The sequence below is a fragment of the Apium graveolens genome, chromosome 2, assembly GCF_009905375.1.
Source record: "Apium graveolens cultivar Ventura chromosome 2, ASM990537v1, whole genome shotgun sequence".
NCBI lineage: Eukaryota > Viridiplantae > Streptophyta > Magnoliopsida > Apiales > Apiaceae > Apium > Apium graveolens.
Genome location: NC_133648.1, coordinates 242,645,613 through 242,666,963, shown reverse-complemented (window position 1 = coordinate 242,666,963; position 21,351 = coordinate 242,645,613).

Below are 21,351 nucleotides of genomic sequence, written 5' to 3'. Positions count from 1 at the left end.
ATATTTCACAAGTTGGTAATCATAAAAATTATTTCAAGGGTACATGTCTAAAGTTGGAGTTTTATTTTATTTCTAGATGTATTTATTGATTTTAATATTATATATAGTCAATTATACTCATTTACCATCAATTCATATATGAATTTATAATTTTTATGTCAAATTTTGATAATATTAAAAAGTGAACATTGATTGAATGTTCTCAAGTTTTTGGGCTGTTTTACTTGTTTTGTCGATCATTTATTAATTATTTGATATGTATCGTATTTGTTGATTATGAAACGAGGAGATATTTCGGATGGATTACTGACTGAAAAATGAACGAGTTTGTATCATTTCAAATTCCAAAGCTTCGCCAGAAGTTAACCGAAAGTTGAATGTCAGCTAAATAGTTTTGAGTTCAACATATAATTAAAAAATGGCTAAATTATCTTCTACAAAAGTAATGCCGTTAACAGTAGTTAGTGAAGTACACAACTTTACAAAATAAGAGTTTTTAAAATTTAGTATCTTTAAGTGATTAGACACATATAACGTATATATATTTTATTCGAATAGAGTCGGTTTATATGTAGAACACATTTTTGTTACATTTTTGTTACAAACAACTAATATTATTTATGTTCTGTATCTAAAATTTTGCATAAAAACCTTATAAAATATATTATTTTGTGAATTATATTCTACAAATATTATTATTTTATTTAAAGTATTGAATATCATACATGTACTGCATATAAAATATTTCAAATTTTTTTATTATACGAAGCATGTTTAGTTTGCAGAGCAATTATTCAAATTGCAGAACTTATACATTATACTGATCAAACTTAAATGATTTTCAACAATTTTAATGAATTAGTAATATTCGTAAAATATATTTTACAAGATAATATATTTCATAGTGTTTTGATTGCATAACATAAGTGGTATGCGAGATTTCCGATAAAAATGTGTTCTCCATAAATTTTTTCTCTACACATATAATATATACAAAGTACATTTTATTCATACTAACTGTATAACTCGTGCGTCATTAATATTTTTAAATTATTTAAATTAAATAAATTTCGTTTTGGATCATTACCTTATTAGTATATTTATAAATAATAAGATAAATATTTGCTATTGGCGGGATTCGAACCTGAATTTTGGGAGTGTATAAATAATAATATAAATATTTGTTATTGGTGGTATTCGAATAGGGGAGCTTTAGTAGTGTATAAATAATAATATAAATATTTGTTGGCGGGGTTCGAAACTAGTAGCTTGATTAGTATTATATTTTTTTAGTATTTCAATTTAAGAATTTGACGATCATAAATGAGAATAATCAAACCAATCAAAAAGATACTATTCATCCATATAGTACAGATAGTTAAGTACGTTCCCCAACGTACGTGGAAGCAAAAGAAGGCGATTAAAATTTAGCCGTTATTACTTGGGGCATGTTGGCTACGCTTATATAACTAACTTATTAACTTATAAGCCATTAACTACTTATCTACGACTGTTTATCGATCTAACTTATAAATTGAATTTTTAAATTATAAATTGATTAGTTGAATGTTAGTAATAATGTTCTTTTTGTCAACTTATTTTGATTTTTTATCTTTTAATTAAATTTGGTTTTAAAAAATATATTTATAAATATTAATCTAATCTAAAATTCTCGAATTAAGATAATTATATTTAAAAACTATTTATTTTAATTTATTTAAGTTAAAAAAGACTTATAAATAAAATTATCCAAATAATTATATAACTTATAATGATTCATCTACTTATTACCTAAAACTCACTTATTTATTTTAAATTATAAATTAATTATTTTAAGATTTCTAAAAAGTGACACTAGTTATCTTTTTGTTTCAAAAAATTACCTTGCCGTAGATTACTTTATTCGGAAAGTTTTACTATTAAGAAAGCAGACTATTAGTAACTTGCTTTTACTGTTATATTCATGCAGACATTTTGTACATTTTGTTCCATGTAACTTTAACTCGTATAGAAAGTTCATGACTTTTACCTTCATGAAAATATTCGTCAACTGAAAATTTTATATATCTAGAGCGAAATACATAATTTTAGGTTTGCATATTTGAAATATGCCTACTGTCTAAAACAAAATCTTTTTTGACACGAAATAAATACATTATGAATATGTGTTAAAGACAAAAATGCAACAACAGAACACATGTAAATGAAATATATTTATTTCGGCAAAAGCATAATGATGTTCCATTTTGACTTAAAATATGTACATGCATAGGTCTTAACGTGAATAATGAAATCAATTAGAGTTGAAACTAAAAACAAAATTAGACTATCCACCACATATAACAATGCAAGAATATTCAAACTTGAAAATTTCTTCAATATACTTGGTCCCAACCGATTACTAGTTAAATATTCTCACTAATTTCCAGCTAAGTAGAAGCAATTCAGAGAATGATTGGTAGTTAATATGTCTGGCGATCATAATGGGCTTGTTCAAGAATTTTAATTACAATATATTTAGAATTATATAAATATAGATTAATATAAGGTGGTTCCTGCCGTACTATGACAAGCATGCCTCCTGTTTTGGTTTATTTATCATCTGTTTGTGCAAAGATATTAATTAAATTTTAAATATATTTGGTTGCATATATAATTTCATCAAAACGGACAATTCTTATGATTCTATAAAAGGAATAGTTTATGTATTAATATTGATTATGGTATTCAAAGTACAGTGATAGTTCTCCACTCCTAGGATAGCAGCTACAGTTAAAACACCAAACATACATACAAATTAAGACAGAGCACTCCCAAATTAAAGACCAATTGAGTGACTGGTGTAAGTATAATGAGGAAGTGTATGTATGTATGTATGTATATGGATTAGCAAAGACAAAACCCAAGTTGCCCGGCTCCCTCGGAGTTTGGCCCCCATGCAAACCCACCCATTGAGCCAAGTGAAGATCCATAAAACTAAAGACAAGCAATTAAAATACATCGAGCTCGACAAATCTCTTTTCATTATGTTTGAATCTTACATATTTTAATCTACTTCTAATTGTATATGTGTGTGTTTAGTACAAGTTTTTATTGTAAGCTGTACATCAACTTGCTACAAACCATCTTTACTTTGTTAACATATATTTGGTGGGTTTTTACTTGGGACACTCATAAGTCAACTTTGCATGGAGTTCAAGATCCTCTCCAGTCACCCCCTTTGATTGTTTAGTAAGATGGTGATCAACATTGTTGCCCCCTCTTTTCTTCATTAATAACTTGATTTTCATCATCAACTCCTAGATGTTCTTGATATATGTGATTAACAGCTAATCACCCGCATGAGACACAAACAAAATTACAATTAGAATGGTAGTTGTACACTACTCTTTAGTCCGGTGTTTGTATACTCGTATCACCGCATGACGATGCATGTAATCCCTTGAACTAACCGCACAGCAACGGTAACAATATTATCAATTGCCGTGTCTAGAAGTTACCAGTTTGCGAATAAATTAGCGTATTCAACGAAATTAGAGGCTTAATTAATATACTGTAGTAAGCAGCGGCGCAATTGAAATAGCAAAAGTTACGTGAAGAAATAGCAAAACCTGAATTCATATATAATTATTTCAACTTTACTTTTTATTTTAAAAGGTCACATATAAAGATTAAATATTTAAAAATATCATATTTTGATGATTAATAGGTTATAAATTAATCTAATAAAATAGATCAACGCTACCCTTCAAATTACCAAACTTCGCACTTCACGTAATAAAGAGTCGATATTCATATATATATAAAAAATAATATTTACTTTTAAAATTATAAAATATGTACTTACTTTAATTTTAATTTTCGTACAAGTTAACAAGCCTTTTTATCTATTTAAATTTTTTTAAAAAAATAAAAAAACTCTATAAATTAAAATTTTAAACAAATACTATTTTAACATATACATACCGGTTTAGTCCGGTCCTCAAACTAACTATAGCCAGTACCGTCCTCGGTCTATAATTTTGATAAAATTAACATTTCGGTTCGTGCCAGTTTTAAACCTTTGTGCGATCCGTCAAAAACTTCTTTTTATTGATCATTTGTTATAGTTGTATCTGCCATCTAACATTTTTAACTAATTATTTCATTTTCGCGATTTTTCATATATAAGATTAAATTTAAGAATACTCGTTCTTTACATGATGCTAACGGGCCAGCTTCAGATCGAGTTTTGTAAAATTTAAATTTAAATCCAAATATTTTTGGATTCTCCCAATTTAAATATGTCGAGTTTGGAATCAGATTGGTTTTTTAATTGAAAACAATTAAAATAAAATAAAATTACTTGAACATATAAAGAATATTAAATAAATATATATAGAGATATATGTATATATATATTAATATTACATATTATAACATATTGTAGCATATTGTACGAATTGGCATTTAGGATCAAATGTAACAAATTGTACGGATTGACATGAGTTTAACCTAAAATATGTTCATGAAATAATATTTAACATTTCAACACAAATGAATTTTTTCTGTAAATTATATAAAATTACATTTTAAATATATTAATTAAATTTGAGATAGGGAAAAAGAGTTATACTTCACTAAACGAGTATTGATTATTAATAAATTATTAGCCTAAAATCCATGCGATTTATGGATTATTTTTAATATTACAAATATTTTTTATATTAATTTAAATTAAAAAATTTAAGTTATGAAACTTATTTATTTTAAAATTTAATAATATAATTTGATAATATTTATTAATATACACATATGTGTATAAGTTATTGATACTACAGTTTTAAAAAATAATGTAATGATTGAAATTTATATTTTTATTGATATTTTTAGATATATTAATGAAAGATTATAATATTTAGTTAAAAGGTAAATTATAGCTGAGATTAATAGTATATAAATTTTCTATAGTCTGTTAACTGATCAAATTCAACTAAGTATATATTGTAGTTTAATATGTTTAAACCCGAATCAATCGTAAAATTTATGTGTCAATGGCAAAAAGTTTATGTTACTTTGAAACCTGCTATATCAACCGAATTCAGATAATTATACTTACTATTTTGTTTAATTTTATTTTAGACTCGGGTGATTATTATTTTATTTTACAACGAATGGATAATATATATTATTTTGGTTTAATTTGATTATAGTGAGAGTGTTTAATTTAAAACCGAATGGATAATATTTATCTATTTATGAGAGTATTTTATTTTAAATATTGTTATAATTACGGTGTCCAGACCGACTATAAACCAAATTTTCATTGTTTCGTCTTTAATATAATAGTATGGATTCATCAAATAATAAAAAAAGTAAAATTTCATGTCTTACATCTAAAATATTATATATATATATATATGAGTTTTATCAAATTTTAAAATTTGATCGGGTTTAAATTGTATTTCGAACTTCAGATTTCGGATGGGGTATTAAATCGATACAATTCAAATCCGATTTGACTTTCAAATTTTTAGGTACGATAAATTCGGAATTTTGAATTTCGGATCAGATATACGTCAACAATCCTTAATTCTCTATTATTTTAAAATCAAGAAAAATATATGCATGCATTAGGTTGTACAAAGAGTGTAAATTAGTTAAATCGTTCGTGAACTACTCGAACTTGGCTCTCTAATAATCGATTTGAATTCGAGCTTTCAAATTTTTTACACAGCCGAACTCGAATTTCAAATTACATGACTCATAATATTCGAGAGCCTTATCGATACTTTACTATTTTTATATATTTTTTATTATAAATAATTTTTACATAAATTATTAATCTATATTTTATATATTTAATCGAATCGAAGTCGAGGCAAGCCGACCATATTTCGAGTTTTTGTCAATATTTATCAAATTTATGTGAGTTTTCGAGCCGAACTCGACCTATAAAATATTTTACGAGCGGGGTTCGAGTTTGAAATTAAGGGATCAGTCGAATTCGAGATGAAGCTCGAGCCCAAAATTTTTAATCGAATTCGAGCAGTGTCCGGCCATGTTCGACTCATCTCAGCTCGACTCGATTACATCAGTAGTTATACATAGCTAGAGACACATATGTTAAGTACAAAATAGAAGGCGAGACATGTAATTTATCAAGTCGTTTGATTTTTTACACACATTTCATTGTATTTTGAATATATAGTTAAAATAAATATTTTTTAATGTTCTTTTTTTAAAAAAATTAAAATTATGTTAAATTTTATTTCAAAATTTGTTTTTAAAAAAATTATAGCTATTTTTTCAAAACTTTTAGAAGTACGTGAAAAAAGTCGAATGTTTTCTGTAGTTGAGGAAAGTGATTACTAAAGAGAAATTTGGCTTTGGTAAATAAAATCGAAAGGGATAACGGTAAGAGTATCTCCAACCATCACCATCTGTTAATTAAAAAGTCTAGATGACATAGTTATATATATTATCTAAAATAATTTAGTACTCCAACCATGATATGTTAGCAACAAAATTAGATGTCATGTGCCATATTTTATCTCATTGATCTTGTAACCATTAGCTAAAACATTCATCTCAAATTTTTATTAACTTTTTGCCTTATTTTAACATAACTTTGCACATCAATACACACATATATTCATATTATATTTATATTTAATATATATATATTGAATTTTTTAATTTATGTTATATTAAGTGTCAAAATATGATTATCTTATTAACCAATTTTATTAATTATTTTAATAAACATTACATATTTTTAAAAAAACTAATAAATCTAAGGAATAAATCTAATCAAAATCATGATTAAAGTATTGTGCTAAGGAATACAAAAATCTGAAGACTCCACCCTTATTTAGAATGCTCCTCGTGAGATTCAGTGAACTAAGAAATACATTTTTTTATATAAAAAATCGATTCAATAGATAACTGAGCCACACAGTATAAAGAAGTACAGTAATACTCTACATGGGATCAACTAAATTTATATGGAAGAGGGAACTATGAATTTTTGGATTGGCGAGTATATAAAATTTTGAAAAATAACTGTGAATTAATCCCTATGCTTCTACTCAAAATTAATCCCAAAAAAATTAGTTAGAAAAATTAGTCAAAGTTCAAGATCTGTTCTAAAAAGAAGGGCCAAGGCAAGGACAGCACCTCCCCCATATTATTTTTTTGAAACATTATAATGGTGTTGGTCCAACTGTTGAGCAATAGGCTAGAACAAAAACCTTAACTAGTTCAAAGTTTTATGCAAACACAAATAATTAAGTAATACAATTACTGTTTCCCATGAGTAACATTATAAAATAACCATGTGTAAGTTGTAACAACACTACTTGTACTTATTAATCAATTCTAAAACAAAAATGAAAATTGAGCCAAAGCCTTCATTTTGAAGCAAGAGATGTTGGTCCATCCTCTTGTCTTGCCTACAATCACAATGCCTTGTAATTTTTGATTCTTCATAAATGTAGTAGATCTTATAACAGAGGTTTTAGTTTTACTTGAGGATAATGAGTAATTAAAGCATAAAGATATTGTAAACATTATAGGATCTTGAGTGAGTTTTAATTAAGGTGTGGAGAAGATCATATCCACCACTCCCTCTTCGGTGCCACTACTTATTTCAACTTTTAAGTGCTGGGGGTACTCCTAGTTTTTTATTATCCTACTTCTGTAAGAAGTTTCCGAGCTTGGTGTAATCACGTAGCACACGCATGAACTTCATTTTCTTTATGTTATGTTATCTTTCTAGCTAAGATCATCATTACACCAAATCTAACTGCGGACTAAGAACATCACCAACTGTTTTTTTAATTTATTCTTAAATATAATATAAATATTTTAATTTTTAGCAAGTTAATATATAAATTTTCATATCTAATTCCAACAATACTATTTATTTTGACTCATAGATTATTTAATATTAAATATTTAAAATTTCTCAATAATAAAAATTGAATGAAAATATGTGTAAGTAAATATTTTATTAATTAAAAAAAGTTAAGAGCCATGTAATGGCTCATAAAATAGAGTAGAGAGAAAAGACTCTTAATGATTTAAAAGCCACAGAAAATATTACTCTAAGAGTGACTATGATGTGTTTTGAATGGGTTTGAATTGCGGATAATTACATATAAAATAATAAATGCCCATCAAATGTGTCATTTCTTTTATTGGTAGTTTTAATATGATTTCAGGTAAATTTTTTGAAACAATTTCAGAAACTTTATTCTCTTCGGTAGAGATAACATGTTATTAAAGTTAAACGAAAAGATTAAAGAGTGTTACTGTGCGCGAGAGTGATAACAGTGTTGAGAAAACGACCCGTTAAAAAAAAAGGGGTCAAAGTCAACGTGGTTGTAATATTTGTGGTTACATGAAAAAAGAGAAAAGTGTGGGTAAAAAGTTAAAGTAACAGAGGAGGTTAAATACTCTAGAATAAAAAGCGTGAGAGAGAACAGTAAATTAGCGGCTCGTCCGCATTGAAGGCCCACCAAAGCTGACAAAAAAAAAATAAAAAGCGAGTGGGGAAGAAAACAGATGGCGGTGGCCGGCGACGTTCACGCCTCGTCGTTTAATCGATGCAAATTCACGTGACGTTCTCCACGTGGTGGTGACGCGTCCATGCTTATCACTCCCTCCTATATCTCTTTTTCACACTCCTTGAGTCTTCCACATTTTTATTAAATATTTGTTTCCCTGAAGATTATGCTCCCACTTCATTGTTCATCCGAAAATATGGTACAAGACGAGTACGCTCAAGTGCTCTCTTATGCTATTTTAAATTTATAGTAATATTTTTGGTAATCTTATTACATACGTATCATGTAAAACTAAGTTTTTTTTATATCAGTTGTCTGAGTTATTTTACACATATCTGAACTAATTCTGAAAGGTTTTTATGTGATGTGTCCATGAGCATATATTAAGGTCATCTTCAAAAGTTGTGATGCAAAAATCCAAATTTAGATCACCAATTGATTTGAATACACAGATCCAAATATTTGATCCAAATTACTTTTTACATATAATAATATATAAATATCATATTAAGCAATTTTATCTTAAATCTATCGTTTAATCATTATTAATAATTTCTATAATATTTCATAAATTAATTAAATAAAAAAAAATACACATAAAAATGTTAAAATTGTGCACTTAATTTACGAAAAACACATTTATTGCAATAGTTAACATACAAAATATCACCGATACACACTAATTTTCCGAATTAGTATATTCTTCCCACAAATGCTCAATTAATTCATCTCTATGTGCAATATGTGCCTCTTTATTTTTTATTTCTCTATGGCGGTTCAGAAATTCTTGGAATCGAATATTTTCATCGATCAGAATAGTTTAAACTTCTGGATCCGGCACTTCTGACTTTTCAATGAAATTTTAATGAAATTATATATTTTTTCATTATTTTAAGTTTTATTTTAATTTTTTTTGTTAACTATTAATTATATTCAGTTATTAATTATATAATTAAAAAATCAAAAATTAATTTAAAATCTCATAATCTATAAATAACAAAATCATTATTTTATATTACACCAAGTGATCCAAATTTGGATTAACATTTGGATCACTATTAGAATAGAATTTGGGATAATATGTTTAAAATTTGAATTTTTGAATTAGTGTTGGATTTGCCCTGAAGATAAACTTTTATAATTTTAACTTGGCCAACACTTCTCTGCATTTACAACAACTCCACCAATCAAAATATTATAAACTTTATAAGTTTGAATACTTAACATGTGTGCATGAGTAAACACTAGATAAACTTATTCGATATACTTATTCTGAAAAAGGAGAGTAAAACTAACTCAACTCTTAACTCTTGCCTTTGTAATAATCGGTTCGCAGACTTGGGTAATGAGTCATCGAAATTACTTTGTTGTGTATCCCAAAATTCAAGTTACCCAAAGTTTGGATATAAGCGAAATTTTCTAATACCCTAATCTTTCAGTTTATAATTAATCTTACTATATAGGTAGCTGAATAAATGTCCTATAGAGTTCTAGTTATGAAAATCTTAGAAAGTTTTAAATAAGATTTTTAATTTTTTTAATTCTTTTGACTCTTTATATATATAAAACTTTGGTGTTCAGAGTTCCTAGAATTTATACTTCCTCTGTCTTTTTCATTTTTTTTCATTTTTCTTTTTAGGATATCCATTTCATTCCTTTACATTACCCAAAATAGTAAACTTTTAATATTTTTATATTCATAAAGTTATGTTAGTGCCCAAACCAATTTAAAAATATAAAAACTTAACCATACTTAATTAGAAACTTAACCATACTTAAAACAAAATAAAATAATGCAACAAAGTACTGTAACTTTCGGTAGAAGTAAAAGTACGTCTAATCTAATCCCAAAACTAAACTCAAACCCAGCATCTCCTTCTACTCTCTCACCACACCATCGCCACCATGAAACCTAAAATCAAACATTTAATTTTCTATGAATATCTTTCTTCTACAATCGATTAAACTAATTAAATGGAATCACAAACTATACATGATTCAGTCTCAGGTTTTTATTCCGATTCCGAAGTCGAGCGGTCTCCAGCGAGGTTAGTCCCTGATGAAGATTTACTTTTAACGGTTGTGGATACTCCTGAAAAGTTGAAGAAACGAGTATTTGATTGCTTTAATGACAACTTTCCATATCCTTGATATTGTTATTTTACTGACCCCGTAATCAGAACCAAGTTGTTTGATCAATCCACGTTTGAGTTTATTGTTGTTGAAGTTTAAAGATAAAATATGGCCAATCTGCCTCTTTTCTGAATTTTTCAATCTCTTTTGCCTTGTAGTTTCATCATGGAAAGCTGGAGTAATATTTAAATCCGGAAGTGGGTAAACTATTGCCATCTTTTGTTGTCTGTTTGAACACCTTCACTGAAGCCTTTGTAAAGTCTTATCTAAGGAGTAGCATATTTTTGTATAAAGTGGTTAGCAAAATCTGCAAGTGTTATATATAGTACTGTAAAGTGTAAAGTTTGTTCAACTTAAATTCACTAAAAGTGGAGCCAAATATTTGTAATTAAAATTTAATCCGTGCGGGTGTTTATATAAGTTTCCCACCTTACTTATCTCTGTCCTTTCTTTATTTTATATTGCAACTTGTCCAGCTTTATATGCTTGTTTATTGTTGTCTTGGTATCTGTGTCCCATCCTTTTGATAACAAATCAAAAGGACAGAGGGAGTAATTTGTAAGCCTATAAATAGGCCTTATAAACTTGTAAATATACTTAAATCAATCTAACTTTACTTGTTTATTTTCTCTCATTCTCTCGTTCTCTCTTTCTCTCTTTGTCACATATCTATTATATAGCTATAATAATATATATTTATAATACGTTATACGCACGAAGCCACTCCTCAACATTTAAGTTAACAAGATCCCCGACATCTTTTAGGTACGTTTTCATACTTTGAAAAATATGATGTACTTGATGCATGACTACTCTTTACTTTAAAGTTTACTTATATTCTTGTGAACATGTGAATATACTTTTAATTATGTCAATGATATTTGACGATGTTAGAAAATAAAACAGTGTACTTTATTACGTATATTACTTTTAACATTTTATGAATTTTGTAGTTACCATAACATGTCAAAATTTTAGCAAAACTTGAGTTTGAAGTACTTGATATCACTGGAAAGAACTATTTATCATGGATATTGGATATCGAAATCCATTTAGCCGCACAAGGTCTTGGAGACACAATCAAAGAGGGAAATAAAGAATTTGAATCAAACCGCGTAAAGACAATGATGTTTCTTCAGCTCCACCTTCATGAAGGACTTAAAACTCAATATCTTACTGTGAAAGATTCACTCGAACTTTGGAAAAATTTGAGAGATAGATATGATCATCAAAAGACCGTGATTCTTCCAAAAACTCGATACAATTGGATGCATCTGAGGCTTCAAGATTTTAAAACCGTCAGTGAATATAACTCTGCGCTTTTCAAAATAACTTCTCAACTAAAATTATGCGGTGAAAAGATCACTGACGAAGATATATTAAGAAAAACTTATTTAAGTTTTCATGCCTCAAATGTACTCCTCCAGCAACAATACCGTGAAATTTTTTTACAAAATAGACTTAAATTCATGTCTTCTTGTTTCTAAACAAAATAACAAAATTTTGATGAAGAATCACGAGTCTCGTCCAACTGGATCTAACCATTTCCCTTAAGTGAATACGACAACTTATAATTATGAGTGTGGGCGTCTTGGCGGACATAGTCGTGGACATGGGCGCGAGCATGATCGAGGAAATCAAGTGAGAAATAATAGTTTTCTCAAATACAAAAAATCAAACTCCAATACGAAGTTGGAGAAAGTGGGGAAAGATAAAAGAGGACAAAAGAATGTTGAAAATGTTTTTTATAGATGCAGTATGAAGGGTCATTGGTCGCGTACCTGTCGTAAGCATAAACATATAGCTGAACTATATAAAGCATCCCAAGAAAATTTAGTTTCAAGATGATGGACCCGAGTGCAATTCCTCTGACATGACACATGTTAGATATTAAGTACAACACATAGAGGGGGGATGAATGTGTTTCTTTGATTTTTAGCCTTTTTAAAACTTGTTTGAATATTATATGAACAAAGCAGTTTATATTTGGAGAGATATTGTGTTGACAGAAATAAATAAACAAGCACAATATTTCAAAACTCACCTAATTTGTATTAATTAAGTTTGTCTTGCTACAAATATTGTGTTCTTAAGAATATAAGAATTCAACTTCTTTCTTGAGAGAATACAAGAAAATATGAATCTGTGTGTTACTTCTAAACAAAGGACCAGTGCATGCTTTATACACTAGCAATACGGGATTACAAGTCTTGCACTAAAATGTACTAAACTACTTTCTAAAGCACCTTTTTTCTATTTTCATTTCTAGCTTAGAAAATTTGTGTAGAATCTTGCAGGTCTGTGACCATCCTTTATCCAGTTAATCTTGGCCCTTGATCTTGTATTCTCCTAGGTACTTTGTAGACTTTTCAATCTAGTGAATAGATCGTTTGTTGACTAATAATCTTGAATCTTGAACTTGTCTACATTCTGTATTTGAGAGGCATATCGAGATCCTCAGTTTGTTCTATAGAGAAGTGACATATTGATAAGTATAATGATTTATCGAGATCTCTGAGTTCTCTATAGGTATATTTGACTTGTCGAGGTCTCTTGATCTTTACATGCGAAATGACTTGTCGATATGTCTGAGATCTCTACATGTAGAAATGACTTGTCGATATCTCTGAGATCTCTACATACATATTTTGACTTGTCGATATCACTAAGATCTCTAATGAGAAATTGAACTGTCGATTTTTCCAATTCTTCACATCTTCATTTGACTTGTCGATATTTCTAAGTTCTCTACATGCATAAATGACTTGTCGATATCTCCAGTTCTCTACATCTTCATTTGGCTTGTCGATATCTCTGAGACTTCTCTATAAGCCATTTTGGACTTCTTGATAAGTCATTATGGACTTCTCAAAATAACTTGATCTGTGACTTGTCGATATCTTGACTTATAACATTTATTATAGAACAGTTTTATTCAACTCCAAGCTTCCACACTTTTCTCTGAGGCATGATCACGGCTTGATCTTCTTCCAGAGGTTATTACTTAGCTTGAATCTTTCACAGAAAAATACTCTAGTGTAATATTCTAACCTTTTTATAGAATCAAGAAATACAATACAGAATACCAAACTGATTATCAAACAACTAAATCTCAGGGTTGTCAATGTGACTTAATCTTGTTATTGAATAGGCATGCCTTGCACAACAATCTCCCCCAATTTGTGAGAAGATTTATTATAACAAATTCATGCCTGATAACAAGAGTAACCCTAAGCTAAAATCAATTACATAAAAGATTGACAGATTAATAAATACAAATTTTTACATTGAGTAATCACATCAGTTCAAACATTACAAATATTAGACGAATTTCGCATAGCATGGTTCTTTCCTAATGAGGTCCTTGAGATTTACTAGCACTTGTAGTTCTTTAATTATTTCTGTCCCTCTTAAGACTTCTACCAGTCTGAGCCAATCATCCAGTTTGTAGCTGTTGAGGTAATTTGCTCTGAATCTTGAATATCTGCCAATTTGAATGTTCAGAAAATGTCCATCTTTTTAAATTCTACTCAGCCTCCTTGCTTTGAGGTCATTAAACCTCTGCTTAAACATTTCTATCTTCGTAGCATATTCCATATCCCTTTCCTCCTTTTTAGCCTTTAATCTTGAATGTCTTTCATTTCTCTCTCTCAACCTCTCAGACATCACAGCCTTCCACATCCTTGTACTTGCATCCTTGTCATTCATCAAGCTAATCACCCTCTTCAATTCTATGATTGAAAATATTTCCATTACCTCCCTGCTAAGAAAAATGAAGGAGCCATCTAAATAGTAGATTCTGACTTCTGCCAAAGAGATAACACAGACTTTGACAATTTTTCAGATAAGTGTTGGAAATAGTCATCATCTGTTATGATCATGTTTGGAGTTAGAAAGTCATCTTGATTAAAACAATTCCAGATGACACCTATATCAACTTGCATTTTCCTTGGTTTTCTTCCAACAGACTTGAAGTGAGTTTTGGTTGGAGGCTTGAATGAAGGTAGGTTTATGATTTTCTTTAGTGTGACAAGGCTGGATCTGATTGATATTTGGAGTAAGGTGTTTGCAGTTTATTTATACAAAAATTTTAGCTTTTGAGGTAGGATTAGTTGAGATGGTGTTTGGATAGGTTTAGAGGTTTGAGTTTGTGAGATTTGAATCTGTCGGACATTTTTCTTGGTACCTTCTTCTCCTCCTCCCTTTTTCTTCCTTCTACTTTCATCTCCCTTCTTTCTATCATCCTTATTCTTCTTATCCTTCTTATTTTCATCTACCTTACTTCCAGTTGCCTTGGTAGATTGACTTCGATTTGAGCCAAAAGGTTTTTGCTCATCATTATCCAAGTAATCTTTGGTGTTGAATTGAGTATTTGGAAACATGGTTTCAGCATTTTGCAAATATCTTCCCAAAATCCTTATCACCTCCTCATCTTCATCTGTCTTCTTTTTCTTCCTTTTCTTAAAATTCAGTTTCCAGTATCATGATTAGTCTGATATTACCCCTCACACAGTTTTCGAGGATTGTGAAATACTTGCACTTTCTGGTTTGAGGACATATGTAGGCCACCCCTTAATTGGATGAGGATAGGCTTTAGGAAAAGCATCTATCTGGGCCTTTTTGAGTTCATTAAGCAATTGAGTGTCCTACGGAATAACTGGATCTACCCTATCAATGATGACATCCAGCTCAGATGCTCTCTTAGACTGAATATTTGAGAGAGACACATGTAGACACCTGTCTAAACCATAATCATTGACATTGGAAACTATTCTTTTCTCCAAGAAGTTCTCATTCTTTACAAGCACCACTCTCAGAAAGTTGATGTTATTGACCAAAGCTCTTTTGTAGGTGATGTAGTTATTGTTAAGAGAGACTCTTAGCACAATTAGTAGCTCATTGAACTCCTTATCTTGACAGGGTCCTTCTGCAGTTTTTTGGAGTCTATTTAACTTGAGTAGAGCTTTGGCCAAATTGTGATGTCGATTTTCCAGCTTCTTTTGATTGCAGGTCAGCTTCTTTTGATTGTTAAATTGTAGCTTCCATCTTCCCCTTAGTCTTTATAGAAGGAAGAAGTAGAGGAGTGTGAATTTCTGGCCTAACAGCTTCTGGCAGGGCAGGGAGATGTATGTTCAAAGCACCTATAATAGAACCCAAAGAGAATTTTTTTTGCATTTGAAGGTGTATGTGAAAGTCTACTAGGGTCTTTATGTCCCGCTGTTGATTCTGCACCAAAGTTATTAGTTGGGAAACTTGAGCTGTCAGAGAAGCATTGGAAAATTGATGGATGAGACTTGATCTTGCAAATTTTAGAGTTGTAGGGGTGTTGATGTAGACAAGGATTGTTGTGGCATGATGCTGCCAAATAACCAAAAGAATTATGCCCAACATTCTTCACCTCCTCCATGACCAAAGCTGAAGGTTCAAACCTACCTTGGTAAAGTTTATCCAGCTTGATTGTCGAGTCGTTATTTTGAGTTATTTGCTTATGAATAACTTCATGTAGAGCTATGAAAGATTTGTTGAGCTTGGACATGTTTTCTTCTACAAGAGTGAGAGAGAGGGCTTGAAATTTGTCTGTGAATCTGTTGAACTTCGTCTTGATGTCTTGAAAGGTTGGTATCAGCTTATTAATCATGTCATTGATCATCTTCTTTACTCATTCTGATGTTTGACCAGAGTGCTTTCCATGGCTCTTTCAACATGATGAAAGACCTTCAATTGAGCTTTATACACCTCTTTCACCGAAGGGTTTTTAGCACATAAACGCAACGAAAACGTAAATTTAAATCTTAAAAAAAAACCAAAACCCTTCGCAGGATCTAAGGGAAAAATAATATTTAATTCGTAGTTCAGTATGTTTACCTTAAGAAGCTTTACGTTAATGGAAAGATGGAGGTCTTTAATAGCAATCCAAGAACGATGAGCGGAAATCCCTAGCAGCTGCTCCTCAAGTGTGAAGCACTCCACCGGTATCCACCAAGAGTACAATGTGATGGAGGAGGAAGAGGTTGAGAGAATTAATTGCCTTCCTCTTGTTCTACTTTAGAATTAAGGTTTTTTTTGGGTTAAGGCAAATAGGGTTTATAATAGTATATTTATAAACAAAATTTTCAGATGAAAATTTTCCATAAAATATTATTATTAACCCTTTAATTGATTATTCTTATTAACCAATTAACTAATAATTAAAACACCTTTTAATTATTAATCCCTTTTATAAACACTTTAGAAAAATAGTTCTCTCACTTGATTTAATTTCCAAAATTAAATTCTTAATTAATAATATTAAGAACTTTTCTTAATTAATTTATAATTAGTTAAATCTCATTTAATCAATTATTAAATTTGCTAATTAATTATTTATTTCACAAACAAATAAATAATTATCAGCCATTATTAATTAATTCCTCCACCATTAAATCATTCTCTTTTATGGTGTGACCCTGTAGGTTCAATATTAAGCCGATAGTAGAAATAAATAATAATAAAACTATTTTATCATTATTTATATAAATTCTCTAATTCATTAAATATGATTAATTAATAAATTAATCATATTTATTCTACATCGTGAGGGATACTTCTCAGCATATCCCGACTATCCGGATAATACGAATTCACTGCTTAGAATATCAAGAACCTATTCAGTGAGTAGTTACTGTACAATCAATTCCTTCTACCCTGCAACGTCACGATTAAATACAAGGCATGGAGCTTGTGTCAAGCCTATCTTATTTAATCATTTGCTTTCCCATTCACTATGCTTAGTTCTATTTAATGTAAATTAGAAACTCCTTTCTAATTTCATTCACTCTGGCCAGAGATTCCTGAACTAGCATAAGTGGATCAGCATTGAACATTCTTTTCCTTCACTGGAAGGGGTAGATCCTTTATTGATCATACACTATCTTCGTGTACAAATTCCTATACCCAGTAGAGCCCTTATAATTGTCCCTGGAGACTAAGAACTAAACCAAAGCATAGTTCAGTGTACACAAGATGACTATGATGACCTCGAGTCTAAGGATACTTGTACAACTATCACTATGTGAACAACTGCTGACACGTGAGTGAACTTCATCAGTTGTTCAGCTGTGTGAGTCATGTTTAGTGAACTTATTCTATAATAAGCACCTACATACTAGCTATAGTGTCACCACACAAATGTCTATGAGAACAGACATCCTTCATAATGAAGCAAGCATAGTATGTACCGATCTTTGCGGATTACTAATTACCAGTTAGTAATCCTACGACTAGGAAATATTTAAGTTCAGAGTTATCATCTTTTAGGTCTCATTATTATGATCTCATCATAATCCATAAAAAGCTTTACTCTAAACTATGGTATATCTTATTTAAACACTTAAATAGATAAAGCCCGCAATAAAACCAAAACAAGTCTTTTATTAATATCAATGAAATCAAAACAGATTACATAAAAGTTATTCCTAAATCATCATACATGATTGGACTTAGGACACATCTCTTTCAATCTCCCACTTGTACTAAAGCCAATCACTCTGGTATCTAATACCCATCTTATCTTTACGACGATCAAAGTGACTTTGAGAAAGTAGCTTTGTTAAAGGGTCTGCTATGTTGTTATGTGTGTCAACTCTCTTGACGTTGACATCTCCTCTTTCAACAATCTCCCTAATCTGATGAAAGCGTCATAAAACATTTCCTATAAGAAGTATGTCATCCACATACAATACAAGAAATGTTACCACGCTCCCACTAACCTTCTTATAGACACATGGTTCATCTATGTTTTTGATAAAACCAAATTCTTTGATTGTCTCATCAAAACGGATGTTGCATCTATGAGAAGCTTGCCTTAAACCATATATGGTTCGCAACAGCTTACACACTAGGTGTTCATTTCCCTTGGAAAGAAAACCCTCTGGCTGTGTCATATACACTTCCTCTTCAAGTTCCCCATTGAGGAAGGCCGTTTTCACGTCCATTTTCCAGATCTCATAGTCGTAGTAAGCAGCAATCGCAAGCAAAATCCGAATTGATTTTAACAAGGCTACATGCGAAAAAGTTTCATCAAAGTCAATCTCTTGCCTTTGTTTGAATCCTTTTGCCACGAGCCTGGCCTTATAGGTCTCCACTTGGCCATCTGCTCCAATCTTTCTTTTGTATACCCACTTGCACCCAATAGGCTTAACACCTTCAGGCGCCTCAACCAGAGTCCATACTTGGTTGGTATACATAGATTCCATTTCGGATTTCATGGCACTATGCCATTTCTCTGAGTCAACACTACTCATAGCCTCATTGTAGGTCACAGGGTCGTCATCAGCAATGATTGACAACTCATTGTCATTCTCAATGACAAGGCCATAATACCTCTCAGGTTGGCGAGACACTCTCCCTAACCTACGAATGGGCTGTTCCACAGAAGGTTGTTCAGTCTGAACATGTGTTTCCACTTGATCAGTAGTAGTTTGTGCTTCTTGAACTTCATCAAGTTCAATTTTGCTCCCACTGTTTCCTTCAAGGATAAACTGCTTTTCCAAGAAGGTAGTATGTCTGGAGACAAACACCCGATGATCGGTGTAAAAGTAATACCCTAAAGTCTCTTTAGGATATCCCACAAGATTACATTTTACGGATCGAGATTCCAGCTTATCTGGGTCAACTTTCTTGACATAAGCTGGACATCCCCAAATTTTAACGTGTTTAAGACTCGGTTTCCTTTCTTTCCATATCTCATATGGAGTTTGAGGAACAGATTTGGAAGGCACCTTATTCAGTAAATATGCTGAGGTTTCTAATGCATAACCCCATAGGAATACTGGAAGATTCGCATAGCTCATCATGGACCGAACCATGTCTAACAAAGTTTGATTTCTCCTTTCAAATACCCCATTCAACTGTGCAGTATATGGAGGAGTCCACTGGGAGACTATACCATTTTCTTTAAGATAAGCTAGAAACTCTCCATTCAAGTATTCACCACCTCGATCTGATCGAAGAGTTATAATACTATGTTTGGTTTGTTTCTCCACTTCATACTTATATTCTTTGAACCTTTCAAAGTCTTCAGAGTTGTGTTTCATCAAATACACATATCTGAATCTAGATCGATCATCTATGAAAGCAATGAAGTATGAAAATCCACTCATGGCTTGCGTAGACATTGGTCCACATACATCTGTGTGTACCAATCCTAGCATATCTGCAGCCCTCTCTCCATTTCCATTAAATGGAGATTTGGTCATTTTACCCAATAGACAAGACTCACATATAGGATATGATTCAAAATCAAAGGGGTCAAGTAATCCTTCCTTATGCAATGTCCGCAGTCTATTTTTACTAATATGACCAAGTCCGTAGTGCCACAAGAAAGTGAGATTTTCATCATCCCCTTTTCTTTTATTAGTATGTTCAATTAGTAGTAAATTATGCTCTACGTCACGTACATACAGACCATTGTTTAAAATACCACTTCCATAAAGAACGTTATCTCAAAGAATTGAACATTTATTATTCTGAATAACAAACGAAAATCCAGCCAAGTCTAACATGGAATAGAAATAACATTCCTCACAATCGAGGGAACAAAATAACAAATATTTAGAACAATAGTCTTGCCCGTAGGCATATGTAAATGAAATGATCCTACAACTTCAGCAACAACTCTTGCTCCATTTCCCATCCGTAGAATCACCTCCTCTTCTTCAAGAGTCCTACTTCTCCTTAGTCCCTGCAACGAATTGCAAATATGAGAACCACAGGCGGTATCTAATACCCAAGTAGAAATTTGACTTAGTGACATATTAACTTCGATCATGAACATACCTGAATCAAAAGCGGTAGTCTCACTACCCTTCTTCTTCTTCAATTCTGCAAGGTAAACCTTGCAGTTCCTCTTCCAGTGCCTCACCTTGTTACAGTGAAAGCAAACAGCTTTGCTCTTGGGGTCTTCAGCTTTTGGTGGAACCGGCTTTTTCTCACCTACTTTCTTCTTCTTGGAAGGGTTCTTCTTCCTTTTTTTAGGATTGGAACCTTCACCAATTAGAAGAACAAAACTCTTCTTAGGGTGAAAATTCGATTCCGCAGTCTTCAACATGTTGTGGAGTTCAGGCAGGCTGATATCCAGCTTATTCATGTGAAAGTTCACAACAAACCGTGAGAACGAACTCGGAAGTGATTGCAAGACCAAGTCTTGGCTCAGCTCCCCATGCATGGCAAAACCAAGTTGTCCAAGACGTTCAATCAAATTGATCATCTTAAGTACATGGTCATTCACAGATGATCCCTCAGACATCCTACAACCGAACAGCTCCTTCGATATTTCATATCGAGCTGTCCTCCCTGCCACATCATACGACTCTTATAGATGCATAAGGATAGTGTGAGCATCCATATGCTCATGTTGCTTCTGTAGCTCAATGTTCATGGAAGCTAGCATGATGCATTGAGCAACATTTGCATCATCTATCCACTTACGATACACAATATGTTCATCATTATGTGCATCGCTAGCAGGTTCAGTATGCTTAGGTGAGTCAAACACATATTCCAGCTTCTCAACCCTGAGAACAATTCTCAAATTTCGAAGCCAGTCAGCAAAATTAAGACCAGTCAACTTGTGAGCATCTAGTATACTCCGGAGTGATAGTGCAGAAGACATAACGAATATAGTAAATCT